The sequence below is a fragment of the Rana temporaria genome, chromosome 2 (genome assembly GCF_905171775.1).
Source record: "Rana temporaria chromosome 2, aRanTem1.1, whole genome shotgun sequence".
NCBI classification, from domain to species: Eukaryota; Metazoa; Chordata; class Amphibia; order Anura; family Ranidae; genus Rana; species Rana temporaria.
The window spans coordinates 462,005,819-462,024,608 of record NC_053490.1 but is presented as its reverse complement, the minus strand read 5'-3'; the positions used below and the strand labels follow the sequence as shown (position 1 = coordinate 462,024,608).

At 43.1% G+C, this 18,790-nt stretch overlaps 1 protein-coding gene across 2 annotated transcripts in view; it reads right to left on the bottom strand.

Annotated features, from left to right (window-relative positions):
* LOC120927741 (transient receptor potential cation channel subfamily V member 1-like) overlaps positions 1–16,233 on the bottom strand; it is a 112,475-nt gene extending 96,242 nt beyond the window's left edge. The window contains exon 1 of one of the 2 annotated variants that reach the window (XM_040338628.1): positions 15,437–16,233. The gene's annotated coding sequence lies outside the window, so the exon portion shown is untranslated. The remainder of the gene's footprint in view (positions 1–15,436) is intronic. The other variant, XM_040338629.1, reaches the window with a different exon arrangement.
* Between the last annotated feature and the right edge of the window lie 2,557 nt (positions 16,234–18,790).

The following is an 18,790-nucleotide window of genomic DNA, read 5'->3' as shown; positions in this document are numbered from 1 at the left end:
TGATTTTGTTTTTTCTTTACTTGGCTTTAGAATGTTGCCAGCAGGGATGAGAGAAGAGTTCTCATCAAAATATATTTCACCAGAAATGTACTGGTTTTATCAAAGTGTATTCCCCACACCTGCCAGGCTTAGTCTAGCTAATACTGAACAATAGAATAAAACAATATTATTATTAGGGCTGTGCAAATTAACTTTTAATTAATCGATTAATCTTTATTTTCTTTGATCGATCAAAATCTTTTTGATCGATTAAAATTCTTTTGATTGGTACTCACCTCTCCGCCGGCTTCTGGGCCTTCAGGGAGTTCCGTCGGAGATCCAGTAACGTCACGGACACCGGCGTGGCTTGCCGTGTCCATCTGAAGGGCTCCTTTGCTGTGCCTTCATATCTGCATGCCAGCGGGACCTTACTATCTGCCACACGCAAGGGCTGTTACACTTCCCTCTATCACTTCCCTCTATCAACCTGGGATTCTACAACCATCCACTGGGAGTTGTGATAGTTCCCTTCACGGGACATCTACATGCCGACGGACTGATGTTAACCTCTCCTCATCTGGATTCAGCAGTGGTATCGTTGTACACATTTTTATACCAGTATCATACTTAGCTAGGTGTTTTTATGACTGCTTTTTGTACCTTTTGGTATTACTCGCACCATTTTTACAGTTTATGTAGCTACATCGATTTTATCTCCAGTGCAATATGTATTTTGTTACCTACTCGAAGACTATAAACGTTTTAATGCTATTCCCATTGAGCGCTGCCTTTATGTTTTTTGTATCCTGCTATCCATTTTTCCAGTGGTTGGTAGCTGCATTGGGAATCAGCCTGCAAGGAGATCAGCTAAAAGTAGTTGGATCTGTATGTGCGCTATAATTAATCGAAATTAGTCGATTAATCGATTAAAAAACAAAATGATTAATCGAACAGAAACATTTTGATCAGTAACAACCCTAATTATTATTCTTATAACATTGATAACTACAAGTGGAATCACCCTTTCTATCACAGTTTATAATGTAACCCTTTTGCTGAAGATATGATCTAATGCTATCAGAATCCAGAAAAGTTTAGGAATTTAAAAAAAAATGTAAGTACAATTTTTTTTTTTCATAGAGGTGTACAGAGCACACCCAGGCTGCACAGCATTCCCAATGTTCCATGCATTTATCTTACATCCATATTTTCCTGAAGGGCTGTAACCTAAGCCTTCCTGTGTGATAACAGCTTGTCATTCATGTAATGTGCAGCGCCTAAAATATGTACATCGTGGAAAGCTCCAAATCTGATTTTTATTTTCCGTCATCCTCAGTGTAAGCAGCTACAGGACTAATGCTCACAATATCCAGAGATGTAAAATAAATGAAAATTGTAAAGACTAATTAAAAAAATGTATACCGCTGGTAGACATTACAAATGGTAATTTAGATGTATTTAATAAGCACAAAATACATACCAATCAAACTGAATTAATATTTTTCTGATAGAAGTCTATATTGATATCTGATTGGTCACTATTGTGTTGTTTATGTTGCATTGTATGTTGTTTGTTTTACCACAATGGTAGTCTGCAAAGGTAAAGCTAAACTCCAAGCTTTCCTTTAGCCTAGGTTCACACTGAGCTGTGGGAATGAAGCCGTGCGAGTTAAGCTTAATTCGCACGATTTCACTCCCGCTTGTCAGTCCCGATTTCAGCCGCGATTACAGAGACATCGTATTGTTATGCGATTTGACATGTGTAAACCAGGGCTTAAATATATTCCTCAATAGCCACAAAGGATATAAATCCACTTTGTGATCAGCAGATGCCTTTACAAACCCAGATATTACCTCTTGATAGTATGCATTGAGCATAGCTGTGGGAGGGGCCCAACTGCAGGCTGTCTATTGGAGGGGGCAAGGACAAGACCAGTCCCCTGCACAAGGAGAGAGAGCAGCAGTGACTGGTCTTTATTACAGGAAGCTCCTACACAGGGACAAGGTTTCACACTGGATTGCTGTACAGAACTGGAACAAATACACAAACCACACCAAGACTGAAATAAAAATACACTTGCCTCTTGTATTTAGACAATATTTGCTTACCCCAGAGTCCAGCTTTATTATATCTTTAACCAGTGAAGTTAAGGTAAATGTCAACCCAATTACTAAAATCTAATATTAGCTTTAAAGGGGTTGTAAAGGAAAAATGTTGTTTTCATAATAAGCATCCTTTACCTGCAGACATTCCTCTTTTCACTTCCTCATTGTTCGTTTTTGCTCAGAAGTTGCTCTATTTCTTCTCTGTTCTGTTCACTTCCTGCTTGTCTGATTTTACTGACCACCGTGAAGAGGGGCTTTACTGCGGTGGTCAGTGACGTGCTTGCCCCCTCCTGGGAACTACATCTGTGTGGCAGGACGCTCTCTACGTGTTAGAGACTTCAAGGAGGTGTGAATTACTGGACGTGCCGCAATGCATACTGGGAAATGTAGTTCTTACATGAACGAGCGCCGCAAACCAGGAAGTGAATGAGAGAACAGAAACTAGCATGCCGGAGGTGATATAGATGAAGGAATTGAATAGGTATTTACTCTTTTTTTTAACAGAATCATTACACTATTCTGTCTGTCTACCTTGCAGAGATTAATTTTATGCAAAAACATTTTTTTCCTTTACAACTCCTTTAAATCAGAATTCCAGCCAGAGACATCTGTACAAATTAATAAGGATAAAAATGTTACTTCTTGTGCGATGTGTTAAATGCTCAGCACAGTCCTGTTTAGTGTTTTTTCATGAATTTATACCCATGAACAGAATACAAGGAGTTCAGTGAATGGGGAGAGGAGGGCAAAGGAGGGGCAGATAAATGATGTGATCCTTTTCTCTGCTCTTGTCTGTTCACAGAATGCCGTGTATTCTTATTACAGAAAACAAGGCATTTGGGGATGAAAAGGAGGATGAATGACAGGATAAGTTCCCTTTATGAGAACCACAGCTCTCATAGCCACAGTGCTGGAAGTACAATGCTGAGATATTGCCCAGTGGGTAGAGACTGAGCCAGATGCCAGTCCAATCTGGGTGGATGCCGACATTAAAGTCAGGATGTCTCCAGAACCTGGACTGGCTGAGTGATGGCAGCCAACAGCAGACTTTAGCCTACTTTTGGCTGAATAGGGTCTCAGGAGTGCAGAACTAAGTGGGATATTTACTAAAACTGGAGCACTCAGAATCTAGGGAAGCTGTGGTTGGTAGCTAGCAAGTCATCTTCTAATTCCAGCTTGTTCAATTATACTTTAACAATAAAACCTCAAAGCTGATTGGTTTCTATGCAGAGTTGCATCAGACTTTGCTCACTCCAGTTTTATTAAATCAACCCCTAAGTGCACTCCTGTGACCCACAGTTAAAGCGTAGTTCAGCCTAAAAAAATTATTAAAAGTCAGCAGCTGCAAATACTGCAGCTGCTGACTTTTAATAATTTAAAAACTCACCTGTCCCACAGTCCAGCGATGCGGGTGCACGAAAGCCCCACTCCTCGGCACCGGAATTGAGACTGTGGGTGCCCGGCTGTGGCTTCACAGGCAGAGCCCTGCGAGGAAGTGGGAGCTGGAGCCCTCAAAGAAGAGGGTATTCACCCCCCCCCCCCCCAAAAAAAAATGACATGCCAAATGGAGCTGGTTCACACATCTTCAGAGCCGCTCCGGTGCGAATTGTACAGGAGTCCTGTACGTCTTCTGGTCCGTTTCAGGTCCAAATTCAGCCCAAAATTTGGGCTGAAATGGAACCTGAAATGATGAATAGGGATGCACCAGACTCCTGCTGTGAGCCTCTCTGTGCTGAGGTGTGAACCCAGCCTAATGCATAAAAAACATGTATGATAGGTCAGCCCCTGGTACCAAGCCTAATTCGTTTTTTCTTTGCCAGCATGAAAACACATGACGCATTAAAATGCCTTATAAAGGCACATCAACATATGTGTACAATGTGCATCAACACACATCATGTGCATTGAAAAGACAAATGAAAACTGTGCATTTAAAACAAGTTGCTCTCCTAAATGCTCGGGTTCCGGGTATATCCAAGCCCAATCAGAAGCTGATCCGATTTATGCTCCTCGGGGCTAAAATTACCTTTGCTAGGGCTTGGAAACAACTCAGGGTTTTCATTGAAGATTTCGTGGATCATGGCACAGGAAAAGCTGGCCAGCATCCTATGAAACACGAAACAAAAATTCGAAGCCGTGTGGGAACCATGGGCGTCCCACTGTGGTATATCTTTGGCGACTCGGGTACACCTTGGCAACCTGCATCCTCCAGCTTTGGTTAGGCACATGCTCCCTTTCCTTTCTTTTTCTCTTTCCCCCATCTCTCTTTCTCTTTCCTACCTCTTATTCTTTTAAGATAGTTGTATGACTAGAGGGTAATGTTTTATATTCGTTTTTTTATAAAGACAATTTGGCAACACTATAGGCCTAATTGAATTTGTGAGTACGAGCTAGAGGTGCACTGAAGTCAAATTCGAACCCACAAATTTTCTGACGAATACTTTTATTGGAGGGGGCGGATTGGGGGGGGGCCTGGCCAGGGCATACCCTGTTTCCCCAAAAATAAGACCTACCCTGAAAATAAGACCTAGCGCTATTTTCCAGGAGGGCTGCAATATAAGCCCTACCCTGAAAATAAGCCCTAGTTAAAAATGCTTGTAAAATCCTATAATCCACTCTATTACAGTAGTATATAATGTACAATGTGTGTGTTTCTGTAATATAATTGCGGGGGAAGAGAGCTCCGGCGGGTAACAGAAGCACAGAGCGGCTCTATAACAAAGGTATTTGGCACAATTATATTACAGAAACACACACATTGTACATTATATAATACTGTAATAGAGTGGATTATAGGATTTTACTAGCATTTTAACTCAGTTCACACTGGGGATTCCTGACAGGCAGGGAGGGAGAGGGGGAGAGAAGACATCACATTACATAGTAAGACCTACCCCGAAAATAAGCCCTACTGTGTCTTTTGTTGGCATAATTAATATAAGACCCGGGCTTATTTTCGGGGAAACGCGGTAGAATGATCCCATTAGGGGTGCCCGGGACAGGTAGGACTCCCCCGAGCGAGAGACCACTATATTCACTTATTTTCCTCCCCTTCCCCTGTTAGCAAGCTTGTATGCTTCCTTTAATCAGCCCACAGTTGGGCAATATGAAATCAATTGAGGCCTTGTTGCTGACATTATGCCTTGTTTGTTGAATGTTATGATGATGTAGACCCAGCCTTTGGTCATACTGTAATTGTATCCTGTATTTGAAAAATAAAAATCTATTGAAAGAAAAAAAAACAATAGGTGTGAACCTGGCCTTAATCTGCAGCTTTTATTAGGATAATACTTAGTCATTCTATCATGAAGATCCTTGTTCAGTCACTTAAAGCGGAGGTTCACACAAAAAGCGAACCTCCGCTTTTTTATACCTCCCTCCTCCGGTCACACGTTTGGCACCTTTCAGGGGGGAGGGGGGGTGCAGATACCTGTCTGAAGTATTTGCACCACTTCCAGGTCTGATCCCCGTGGGGAATCCAGCCTGTGACGTCACTCCCCCCTCCCGCTGTCTTCTGGGAAATATTGTTCCCAGGAGAGAGCGGGGACCAGTGACGGCGCGCCGCGATCCTCGCGCATGCGCAGTAGGGAGGCGGGCAGTGAAGCCGTTGAGCTTCACTTCCTGATTCCCTCACCAAGGATGGCGGCGGAAGCAGCCGAGGACCGAGCGATTGCTCAGCCTCGGCTGCTGACATCTTGGGCGCTCTGGACAGGTAAGTGTCCATTTTTTAAAAGTCAGCAGCTGCAGTATTTGCACCACTTCCAGGTCTGATCCCCGCGGGGAACCCAGCCTGTGACGTCACCCCCCCCCCCCCCCCCCTTGCTGTCTTCTGGTAAACACTGTTCCCAGGAGAGAGCGGGGACCAATGACGGCATGCCCCGATCCTCGCTCAGCCTCGGCTGCTGACATCGCGGGCGCGCTGGACAGGTAAGTGTCCATTTTTTAAAAGTCAGCAGCTGCAGTATTTGTAGCTGCTGACTTAAAAAAAAAAATCGGCGGAACCTCTGCTTTAAAGTTATTATACAGGCTTCTTCAAAATATCATACCCAACAGTCAGTTTGTGTGTACCTCTGTGTGTTAAAATTATAGGAGCAGTTTTGGGTTATAAAAAATACAAACCTCCATACTCACCTCTATGCCGCTACATCGATCTGATGTTGCAGTTGTCCCATGCTTCTGCTCGCTCAGTTCTTGGCCAGTTCGGAATGGGGGGCAGTGACTGTAAAGCCCCATACACACTATCAGTTTTACTGCAGGTTTTCTCTTCAGGTTTACCAAAACCATGTAGTGCAAGGGCCTGCCTGATTGCATACAAATTGAAACTCTTGAGGTTTGACCTCATATTAGATGGTTTTGGTAAACCTGAAGAGAAAACCTGCAGGAAAACTGATAGTGTGTATGGGGCTTCAGTCACCGCTGTCCACTCTGCTCACTGGGGCGCCGAGCAGTGGAGGGGACAGACACAGCTGGTTCTGTCACTCACCCGCATGCTGTGAGGTAGAGACAGCTGTCAATCAGACTGCTGGGTAGATCCAGACAATATTGATGGTATTCTTCTAGAGCAGGGATCCTCAAACTACGGCCCTCCAGCTGTTGCGGAACTACACATCCCATGAGGCATTGTAAAACTCTGACATTCACAGACATGACTAAGCATGATGGGAATTGTAGTTCCTGAACAACTGGAGGGCCGTAGTTTGAAGACCCATGTTCTAGAGCCTGAAGTGGTTACTTCCACATCAGCTGGTGATAGCCCACTATTGGCTGATTCTGGGTCACAGGAGAACAAAAGTAAGTGCACTCCTGTGACCCACAGGAGAAGTATGACCAAGAAAGCTTTGGCCATATTCCTCTTTTAAACACCAGATCTCCCCATTTTTCATCGGAAATTCCGATCGTGTGTATGCGGCATTAGGCTTCCAGAGCAGCTGTCTTCTCCAGAGAGAAGAGCTAACCAAAGAACATATGGGCAGTCCTTTTCTTTACATTTTACCCCCATTTTACTTTAAAGCAAAGTGACATTCTTGTCTCATTTACCCTTCTTTGGGATGAACCAAACCCCACATTTTCCTGGACAGCAGGGCTGCTGTTAGAAATCACAGGGCCCCATACAGCCTACCTGACAGGGCCCCATACAGCCTACCTGACAGGGCCCCCCCTTCCCGCCGAAAGTGACTGCGAACATAGATTTATCAATCCCTCACTTTGCAGCTTTAGCAGCACACATTAATGAATTGGAAACGCTCAGAGGCTTCCCGCTCATTCACAAACTGAAACATTGTAAACGCAGTTGATAAATGGACACAAGAGTGATGGGTACCGATCACTCACTCTGTTCATTGCAGAAAGTAAGCGGCCAGTAAATTACATATTTACCAGCCCCTTCCCCCACTCTCCTAAAACGTCCCCCTTTGTGCCCGCAGTAACTTCCAGCGGGAGAGAAGAGGAGGGAAGCCAGAAGTGTTGGGGGGAAGGGGGCAAACAGGGGGTGCCCGGAAAGCAGATGGAAGGGGTGCATGCGCTAGGACCAATCCACCAGCAGAGGGAGAAAGAGGAAGAGAAGCTTGCAGTGCTGCAGGGAGAGGCAGAAGATAGTGGCTGCAATAAGACAGTACAGCTGGCCCCCCTTCTCAGCAGGTGCCTGGACCCCCTTTTTGAACTGATGGTGCCTGGGGCCAGTACAAGAGGGCTGGCTGTACTGCCTTATCAGCGACACTACCAGATAGTAATGACATAGGGCTTGTATTTTTGCAATGTCTTTATTCTTGTTTTTGCAATGGGTATAGGAGCAGGTAGGGCATTGAAAGACGGGGCTTTGAAATCAAAGCTGTGCTTTTCATTATAAAATATTCCGTATGATTATATATCAATTAACAATGCAGATGCAGTTTTGATTACTAGACAGTGACTGAACAGATGCTACAGAAATAATTTATTTAAGGTGGCGACAGGCAGCTGTATGCCCTTCTGCTTCCAAAGTACACACCCTAAGAGAACACGGAGTGCTCAGCAACACGATCTCTAAACAAACTGAACAATAAGGCAGATTTATTAAAACAGCAGCAAAGCATACATAAGGCTGCTGTTCTGGTTAACCAATCAGATATCAGCATTCACCCTCTGACCTGCTCTGGCAAAATAAGAGCTGTTATTTATAGGACTGCTACAGAATTACCACTTTTCATAAATCAGCCCAAATACACTCACCTATGGACATCAAATATGGCAAAGGTCTATATGGACCTATTGCTACAACGCTGTATTACATATCACTTTGCTGCACCCATATTTAGGAAAGTTTCCATCACTTTGTTTGCCATTAAGAACATTTAACAGACCTTGACGCCTATATTTTCTATAAACGAATATTCAGAAATAAGGTAACAATAAGTATTAGGATAATGCCGGGAAATTATATTAAGGGATTATATTGGGTCCTATTAGAGCTGGCTTATAGAGAATTGTGGCAATTTCTGCTGGTCTACACTCTCATGCCGCGTACACACCATCACTTTATGTGATGAAAAAAAATGACGTTTTTAAAAACGTCACTTTAATTGACTGTGTGTGTGGGAAAACGTCGTTTTATGTCTTGTAAAAAACGACCAAAAAAAATTTAAGCATGCTTCAATTTTATGTGTCGTTTTTCAAAAGTGCACTTTTTACTTCACAGAAATTGACCGTGTGTAGCAAAAAACGTCGTTTTCTAAGACGTTTTTTCATCCACGCATGCCCAGAAGCTACTTATGAAGCGAGCATCAATGGTAAAACGTGGTGGAACGTAACCTCACTTTGCAAGATCATTGTGAGAAAACGATGGTGTGTAGGCAACTTCGTCTTTGAAAATTGAAGTTTCAAAAACGTCATTTTTTACTTCACAGAAAGTGTCGTTTTTTTTCATCACATAAAGTGATGGTGTGTACGCGGCATCAGATGGGACTGCAGTATTAATCTGAGCAGCCACTGTGTATGGAGTACCCTTTAGTAATTGCACGTGATGGCAGCCTTTGCCAGGACTGGAATGCAGTGGGTTGCAGAGCTTAGCATCAGTAAGAAGCATGCTGCCCAGGAGCTGAAGATCTGCCTACATATTGACAAGTGACATCCTATTGATCCTTTTGAGAGCTCTGAACTGCTGAAGAGATAAGATCGATGTATATGTTAAGTGTACTCAGGGCTGGTGCAAGGATTTTTGACACCCTAGGCGAAATCTCATTTTGCTGCCCCCCTGGCTCCATCCCCTTTTCCCTGCCCATGTAAACTCCACCTTTTTAATGAAGCGCCCATCAACTGCAGCCCTCCAGCGCCCATCAAATGCAGCCTCACCTGCGCTCATCAACTGCAGCCCTCCAGCGCCCATCAAATGCAGCCTCACCTGCGCTCATCAAATGCAGCCTCACCAGCGCCCATTAAATGCTGCCTCACCAGCATCCATCAAATGCAGTCTCACCAGTGCTCATCAAATGCAGCCTCACCAGCGTCCATCAAATGCAGCCTCACCAGCGCCCATGAAATGTAGTCTCACCAGGGCCCATCAAATGTAGTCTCACCAGCGCCCATGAAATGTAGTCTCACCAGCACCCATCAAATGTAGTCTCACCAGCGCCCATCAAATGCAGCCTACCAGTGCCCATCAATGCAGCCTACCCATGCCCATCAATGAATGTTTGCTTTATTCCATACATTCGGGAGTCAAGACACAGACACAGTCCTCCGCCGCCGCCACGCCTCTGACACTATGTGCGAATGGAGCAGTGGCTGCCTGCTGATGCTGAGACTTAGTTGCTTGCTGCAGAGAGAAGAGAGTAGAAACACCAGTGGCCAGGCGCCCTAGGCCTAGTGGTAGCACCGGGCCTGAGTGTACTAGAAAATATGTCCTCGGTCTATTTGGGGTGAAGGATAAGGTGCAGTGATTGTTTTGGGGTTCATGGTGCAGTGCATATTTTGGTATTTAAGGTGTATTTGAGGTACATAATGCATTGTGACCCTAGGTTCACATCTGTGCATGTTTGCAGGTCACATATGCATGGCCGCCCACTCATTTCAATGAGTTGCTGTGCCTGCGTTTCCGCAAACAAAAGCAGAGGCAGGGAAAACGCAAGTTCCCACATGCGCACTGCAATTTTACATGCATAGTGGTGTCATTCCAAATGAAGGGCAGCCCTGTGCATTTCCACAGAACAGAACAGTGCGTTTTGACTGCACTTCCAGTCAGAGAGCACTTTGTATTCATTCAGAAAATGCAAAGCATTCTCTGAATAGAGCCCATGCTGAGCAGCCAACCTCCTGTGTTTGCAATGCATCAGGTCAGCCATTTTGCACGGGACAGGAAGCAAGCAACGATCACTGGAGTAGCAGTGATTTCCAGCTTCTAGGCTATCGGCCAGGTGTGGTGTATACATAGGTAAACTGGTTCAAGCTGGACCAATGTAACTATGTAAAAATATGCAATGTCTGAAGTACTTTTTTTAAAATCATAGTCATGTTTTAAACCAACTTAAAGTGAACCTGAACTGTGGAAGGTGTGCTCCAAAAAAGACAAAGGACTAGTCACCAATATTTTTTTGTAGGTTCCCTGTAGCTATACTAAATCCAAATACAGACTTACCATGCCTTGTTCTGAAGTTTGTCTCGGTGTGGATGCAGCCATCTTGGTACAAGAACATGACTTTGCTTCATTATATCAGAATTGTGTTCCTGATGACTGGTGATTTGATGACTGGTGGGGAATATTCAAGAAGGAGCAGGAGAAGTGGAAGAAGCACAGCCCCACAGACTGAATGAAGCAGAAGCAGGAAGATGCTTGCACGGTAGGTTCTCAGGTGCAGCTTTCTCTCCAGCAAAGGGAACAATGAGCATCACAAGAATATCACATCTTGTGAGACTAGCAGTCAGAGACAGCAGTGTCTTAGATCCCACACTGTATACAGTTATAAGGCTAATTTTTCTGGAGTAAGTCATGACAGAAAGTAGATTTTATAGGGTACTGCTTTAGGTAACAATTCTCATTTCTAGGTGTTCTTTATAAGATAGAACATCTCCACTTTTTTTTTTAAATGTAGGTTCCCTTTAAGACCTTACTTTTTGATATTTGCCTTAGGCCTCGTACACACGACCGAGTTTCTCGGCAAAAACCAGCAAGAACCTTGCTGGGAGATATTTTTTTGCCGAGGAAACCGGTCGTGTGTACATTTTCGGCGAGGAAACTGTTGAGAACCTCGACGAGCCAAAAAGAGAGCAAGTTCTCTATTTTCTCGACAGTAGTCTGATTTGGCTCGTCGAGATCCTTGTCGGGCTGGTTTTCAACGAGAAACTCGGACGTCTGTATGCTAAGAAACCCGCGCTTGCTCAGATTAAAGTATGAGACAGGAGTAAAAGTAGCATTTGTAATGGATTGGAGATAATACATTTTTAAAGCTGTAACAGACTGAAAAGTGCAAATCGTCTCTTACCAAACTTTTATTTAACACACAAACACATGAAATTAGCAAAAGCAGCCCCAAGAGTTTAGCCAGTGGAATCGAACTTCCCCTGCCGTTGTATGTGTTGTACGTCACCGCGTTTGAGAACGAGGAGATTTTTGCTTGACTGTGTGTACGCAAAGCAAGCTTGTCGAGTTCCTCGACAAGCCTAACAAGGAACTCGACGAGGAACTCGACGAGGAACTCGACGAGGAACTCGATGTGTTTCGCCCGTCGAGTTCCTCGGTCGTGTGTACGAGGCCTTAGACCCTCATTCTGTTGAGACATCCACTTTAATTTTTCTCCAGGGACCTGTCTATAAATAGGCCTGTGTTCTGGCAGAAACAAAAGTCTTTCCTAATTTATTTATTACCTAGATAGTAATTCTGGTAGAGGCCCTCACACAGAATGAACAGGTTGCATGCGATCTTACTCAAAAAACTGCACACCCCTCCCCTTTCTATGTTATTACTATTGCATTATATGATTACTTGTGACAAGGATGTGAGCTTAGTATCTGAAAGGTGTGACTGAGTAAATGAATCACATTTCTTGCCATAATGTTAATGCTTTGCCCTCTCCTGAGACAGTTTATACTGTATGTCATGCCTACCCCTTTAAATTTGTATTTACCATGGACAGTGAAGAATGGATTTTGCAGAGCCACGAAAACTACAAGATATTTAACCAGAGCTGAGCTTGGCTGGAGAAGATAAGCGAATGACTAAGATACTGAGTCATACACCTAAACATCTCTGTGGTCAGTAACAATATGCAGCAGGGTGAAGCACCTGCAATTTAAAAACCATTTTAACAACTACTTTTATTTGATCTTTATTGTTATTTTTATTGTATAATACATAAACAGTTTATGTAGTAAGAAAACAAAAGTAAAACAAAAGCCAAAATAACATTCTCAGAATTGTGTGCACTGGAAAAAAAAAATCATTCTATCAGTATAACAAACATCTCCAAAAATATTGTTGCACAAACTATTTTTGCATTTAAAAGAGGAAGTGTGGTAGAAACATAGATAGGAGAGAGAGTGAGAGAGAGAGAGAGAGAGGGGGGAGAGAGAGAGAGAGAGAGGGGGGAGAGAGAGAGGGAGAGAGAGGGAGAGAGAGAGAGAGGGGGGGAGAGAGAGAGAGAGAGGGGGGGGAGAGAGAGGGGGGAGAGAGAGAGAGAGGGGGGGGGAGGGAGAGAGAGGGAGAGAGAGGGGGAGAGAGAGAGGGAGAGAGAGGGGGAGAGAGAGAGGGAGAGAGAGGGGGAGAGAGAGAGGGGGGGGAGAGAGAGAGAGAGGGAGAGAGAGAGAGAGAGAGAGAGAGAGAGGGAGGGGGAGAGAGAGGGAGAGAGAGAGAGAGGGGGGGGAGAGAGAGAGAGAGAGGGAGAGAGGGGGAGAGAGAGAGAGAGAGGAAGGGAGGGGGAGAGAGAGAGGGAGAGAGGGAGAGAGAGAGAGAGAGGGAGAGAGGGAGAGAGAGACTGGGAAGAGCAGAGGGAGTAGCAAATGACAGAGAAGAAAAAGGAGGAAAGACAATGCAGGAGAAAGACATAGAAATGATAATAAAAGGATATATATATATATATATATATCTATGTAGATATAGATATATGTAGATATAGATATAGATATATATATATATATATATATATATATATATATATATATATACAGGCATACTCCATTTTTAATACACAATGGGGTTTATTTACTGAAGCTGGGAAGTGCAAAATCAGGCTCACTTCTGCATAGGAACCAATGAGCTTCCAGGTTTTATTACCAGGCTTAATTGAACAAGCTGGGGTTAAAAGCTCATTTGTTTCTATGCAGAAGTGAGCCTGATTATGCACTTTCCAGCTTTGATAAATAAATCCCATTGCGTACTTAAAAGTGGGGTATGCCTGTATGTTAAAATGATAGCCCACAGCAGAGGATATATGTATGGGAAATAAATGGGTAGACAAGAAGAAAAGAAAGGGGAGAATAGTAGTGTAAGGTGGGAAGGGGGGATTAAATGATGGAAAGACTTTAAAAAAGTGAGGACAACATTTTTTATTAAAGACAAATTATGGGGATTTACTATAGAGCAGGGGAGAGAGATTGAAGGGTACTCAAAAATATGAGAGGGAGAAAGAATAAGAAAATAAATAAGAGAGAAAATAAAAGAGAGCATACATATATATATATATAAATATATATATATATATATATATATAGAGAGAGAGAGAAGACAAAGAATAAGAGAATGATTCATAATAAAGGATATAAGAAGAGTAAGAAAGTGTTGAAAGAAAAGAATGAGAGTAAGAATGAAAAATGAATGTGAGACTGTGCTACGCAATAAGAAATGAGAGAAGGAACAAATCAACAGGGAGGGAGAGAATGGGAAGTGGAATGGGTGGGTGGGGGGGGGGTGAAGGAATTAGGGAGGGTGGGGAAACAACACCATCATTCTTTTGCTGATATATACTAAGGAAATCTTACAGGGTTTTGGAAAGATGAAGAATGATATGACACCCAGTAGGGGGGGGGGGGGGAGATATGCCAAGATGGAGGTTTGGAAGCCATTGAATGTAGGAGAAAAGCCATACAGGTACCCCTTAGTAAACCAGGGCAAACAACAACATGGTATACAGTATGAGACTGCAGCATACAGGTATACTGAGATGAAAATGTGACTATTAATGGGTTAATGCAGTGAAATTTTTTTCTTACTAGGCTTATTCTGACTCCAGGAAAAAAAGCTAGATACCCATCTCCAAATGACCAGATATGGAAGTGTGTGGGATAAAACATCAGATGTTTGGCAAGCCCTCACATGCCTTCAAAGCAATAACTCCATTTGCCTTCCAGCAGTGGAGCCAGTCTATATACCCTTACATGCTTCACTGGCTGTCAATGGGCTTCTGGCTGATATTTTCACCATAAACTAACAATCAGGTCTGTATGATGTTTAAAATACACATTGCACAACATTACACCCTGAAATCATCTTGGAGGGCTTCCTTTTTGACTGTCCAAGCAGCAATTGAGCAAAGTCACATCTATCAGCCTTTGCTGAGAACAGTGCCTCTCTGTTTTCTCCCACAGTGTTGTTTTCCCAGCACAGATCCTGTGTGAGAACACTGCTAGTTATCTAACTTGTTCCCAGGAACAATGTCCCTCAGTCCACAGGGACTCCCTCTCTCCCCTCTGCTGGATTGTGCACCATATATTGTAGAATCAGAGCTAAACTTGTAGACTGCAGCCCACTGGAGGACACACCCAGCCACATACTAGGCTGCTGCTGGTCCCCCTACATATGGAATCACTTAAAATCTATACTTTCTAATAATACCTCTCTAGTAATACTCAGTATCTAAAAAGCAAAGCTGTATGAGAATCAAACCATCCAAGATTAGTGATGTTTTTTCATTTGGTGTAGATGTTTGATACTTTTTTAGATGTGTTCCAAACACTTAACTGCATTTAAAGGACTTGTTTTCCCCTGCATTATATTCTGCCATTCTGAACTGGTTTCCTTTATAACACTAAACCCAAACACATATGTAGACAGTGCTCCACCATGATCAAAAAGACACAAACACAAAGTTAAGCAATGGATACATATCTAGTTTATAATCCAGTTTGTATCATAAATATTTGAATCTATCTGTTCAACATCATCACCATCACTCACTGTGCACCCTTCTAAAAGAATTGTCGGTAAAATGAATAGCAACTGGAAAACGTTCTGTCTACCCCAGCTAATGACTGTCTGCTAAGCTACATTAGCTTACATTAGGAATACATTCCAAGCTATAACTGATCAAAAAAAAAAAAAAACTAAAAAAAAAAATAACAGGTAGAACAATGAAGAAATACAAAAGAAAGAGAATTAAAGTCCACTTACTGAAGCAGCCACAGTGTCTCACTCCTGGCAGACTGAACAACACCACCAAACAGGCACAAAGTGACAAAACACTGATCAAACCCCTTCTTTGCACTGTTGAGTCACAAATGAGAATCCAATGCAGAGCAATAGCAGCCCAGCAAATTCCAGTGCCTAAAATCCCTTCTACAAGCCCTTGCATGCCATTGGATGGACTGTCTGTCTTTATAAGTCACGTTGCAAGAGTAGCACTGCTTTAACCCTGTGTGCTGAGGACAGAAGTATTGAAATGATGGACGGTTGTTAACATAATCTTATTTTATAGGACTTTTTAGGCTCTTTATTACCCTTGGAATAGCCTTCAAAGCTACATTGCTTCTTCTGGTAGCAGTTCACTGGCACCTAACTCCAGAGTGAGTCCATTCTGCAAAGTCCCTCTTACCCCTCCTCAGCTTATACCTCCCATTTTCTAGCTCAGTGCCCCCTTTTCTTCCAGTACACAATCCCTCCCTTTCTTTTCTCTGTTCCTCCATTGCATACTCCAAGTAGTTTTCAGCCAAGCACCCTCCTCTGTGCTCAGACTTCTGCACTCTTATCTGTTACAGTAGTCTGCTTATGTAGTTACAAGTAGTTTGCAGTGACAGTATATGAGGGAAACATCTGTCACTAGAAAGTCACATATCTGCCTGCATGGAGTGCTGGGTCCCTGAACCACCCATGCTGTACTGGAGGCAGAGATAAGAGCACGCCCTATGTGACCACATAGCAAAAAGAGGAACTATTACATTTCAACAAAAGTGCAGGAAGATCTCATAGTAATGGCAACCTGTTAGCACCCAACTGCCATTTGTTCAGCGCAGCATGAAATACAGTTTCTGATTGGTTGTCTTCATGAATACCATAAACTTGCCTTCAGCTCTGAAGTCCAAGGTCCTAATACAGCAGCCTGTTGAGTGGTAGGTGCAATTCCATGATCAATAATGGCTTTATTTGTCCTTGTAACACTTTTAGTCTCATTTAATAAAATAGGATGACAATATGGTGGAAAGACAGCTTTGAGCAGGAAGCAACAGTGGATAGATGAAAGATCATTCATGGGTTATAATGGCTTACTTTTTGCAGTTAAAAAATCCCTTTTGTATGAAAAAAACACGACTTTGAGTTGGTTCCCTTGTGTGCTGAGACTTGTAGTTCCTTTTCAGAAATGTGTCCAAGAGGAAGACAGGATTGCCTACAAGAGCAGTATGAACATTTAGCGCACCATTTAAGAATGGCATAGTTCTGTATAGCAGAGTCAAAAGTGGGAATTCAGCCAGGCGATGTGAAGATGATTTTATTGATATACAATCAATAGAGCTGGTATGGATTCTCAGACATGCTCAAGACTTCCACATCTCACCAGCCTTCTCCTGTGCAGAGTCCATTGTGCTGGTTGGGTTTGTCATCCTCCTTGGACACCACTGTTCACTCTCCAGTGCTGAAACTGATTCTGCAGCTCAATACTGCACACAGCAAGTCCCTTCTATATACAGATCTGCAAAGTAAAAACTGCCTTCTAAACAGCCTTCCTTCCTGTTTTCTCTTGCTACATGTTGCTGTAACCTCTGGTGTCATTTTTTTACATCCCCATCAGTTGTGGTGATGAGCTCTAAGCACCCATGTCTAAGGGAAACCCCTGAGTCCCCCCTGAGTCCCCCCTGACTCCTGTATACTCTGCACCATTTACATTGCTGAGCCTCACAGCCAGTAGGCGAAGATCAGTATTAAAATGATGTGCAAATCAGCACACTGCAAATAGAAGAGCTGTGACTGAGGGAGAAGTGACAGAAGCATCACCAACTGTTGCTCTAACACTTCCCTGGTAGGTGCAGAATGATTCAAGTCTCCTTGCCTCATCTATTGAATTGTTCCAGAATGCTGCTGTAGACAGTCAATGCTACAGTAACATCAGACATGCAATGGAATCTGCCACTTGTAAGGCAAGATCACAGTGTTGCAGGGAAGACTGTAACAATGTAGCTTGTATCTATCAATGTGAACTTGGGAGGATAGACCTATAGGAGCTGTCACTGCTAAATTAAAGGTGCAGGCTCTGGGGCTCTCATATTGATCTTTTGCTTTTCTACCTGATCTGGTACAAGACAAGATAAAGGTTCAATTAGATTGAACATCTTTCAATATATACTGTAATATGCCTTCGGCAATGATACAGCTCCTCAAGTATTTGCAGTGAGCATTCAATTTAAAGTGGAGGTTCCGGGTATGGGCTGCAGGACTGGGCGTTCCTATTTGATTGACAGGCTTCCGACCGTCGCATACAGCGCGTCACGAGTTTCCGAAAGTAGCCGAACGTCTGTGCGCAGGCGCCGTATAGAGCCGCACCGACGTTCGGCAACTCGTGACGCGCTGTATGCGACCGTCGGAAGACTGTCATTCAAATAGGAATGCCCAGTCCAGAAGACCATACCCGGAAGCGGCGGAGAACATCTATCTCTAAAACAGTAAGTACTGCATTGATTTAAAAAAAAAACCCTGATTTTGCTTCCCGTAATTAGCCTCAATCTAATGTTAAAACATTTTTTTCGGGTGAACCCCCGCTTTAAAGCAATCTATTATGGGAATACAATAGAGGCTGTCCTGCTAGTTCCTGTGCTTTTGTGCCAATGATGATGCAGGAGAAGAATTGAGAGAAGAACTAAGAAAAATACTTCAACATTCCATCAAATGCAGCCTTACTCCACCAGGGTTCCTCCAGAGGTTCCTTGAGCAGTGAGAAATATCTTCCTCTCAGATAAGTCACCACTGACACAATGATCTTTTCAGTTATCTGTAAAGGGGGATTCCTCCCAATGACCACCAATCTATGGAGTATTCTTCCCACTGACCATCACGCTAATGTTTTGTGACCTGTAGATAAAGTAATTACTTGCAGGGGTTCCCTGTGATTTTAAAGTTATTTCAAGGTTTCCTCCATGTTAAAATGGTTGAGAAACGATGATCTAATGTGTAATGCAAAATCATTTACCAAAAAGTAGCATGATATGTAGTTTACTCTATACTGAAATCTCTACGTTTTGGGTCACTACAATCTTTTTCATTACCATCTGATCTGAGAGTGAAGTCCTCTGTGCAGACCTAGTTCTGACTACAATCACACTGTAGCCTTCAAAATTTGAACTATCATTTCTGCATGCTTGTGAGCAACGTGCAGTGTGGTGGGCAATAAACACACAAAAATTTGACGCGGGAACGACGACCATACTTAACATAGGATACGCCGCACATACCCCTTATATAGCAGGGGTAACTTTACGCCGGAAAAAGCCGAACGCAAATGACGTAAAAAAAAGCGCTGGGCGGTCGTTCGTTTCTGAA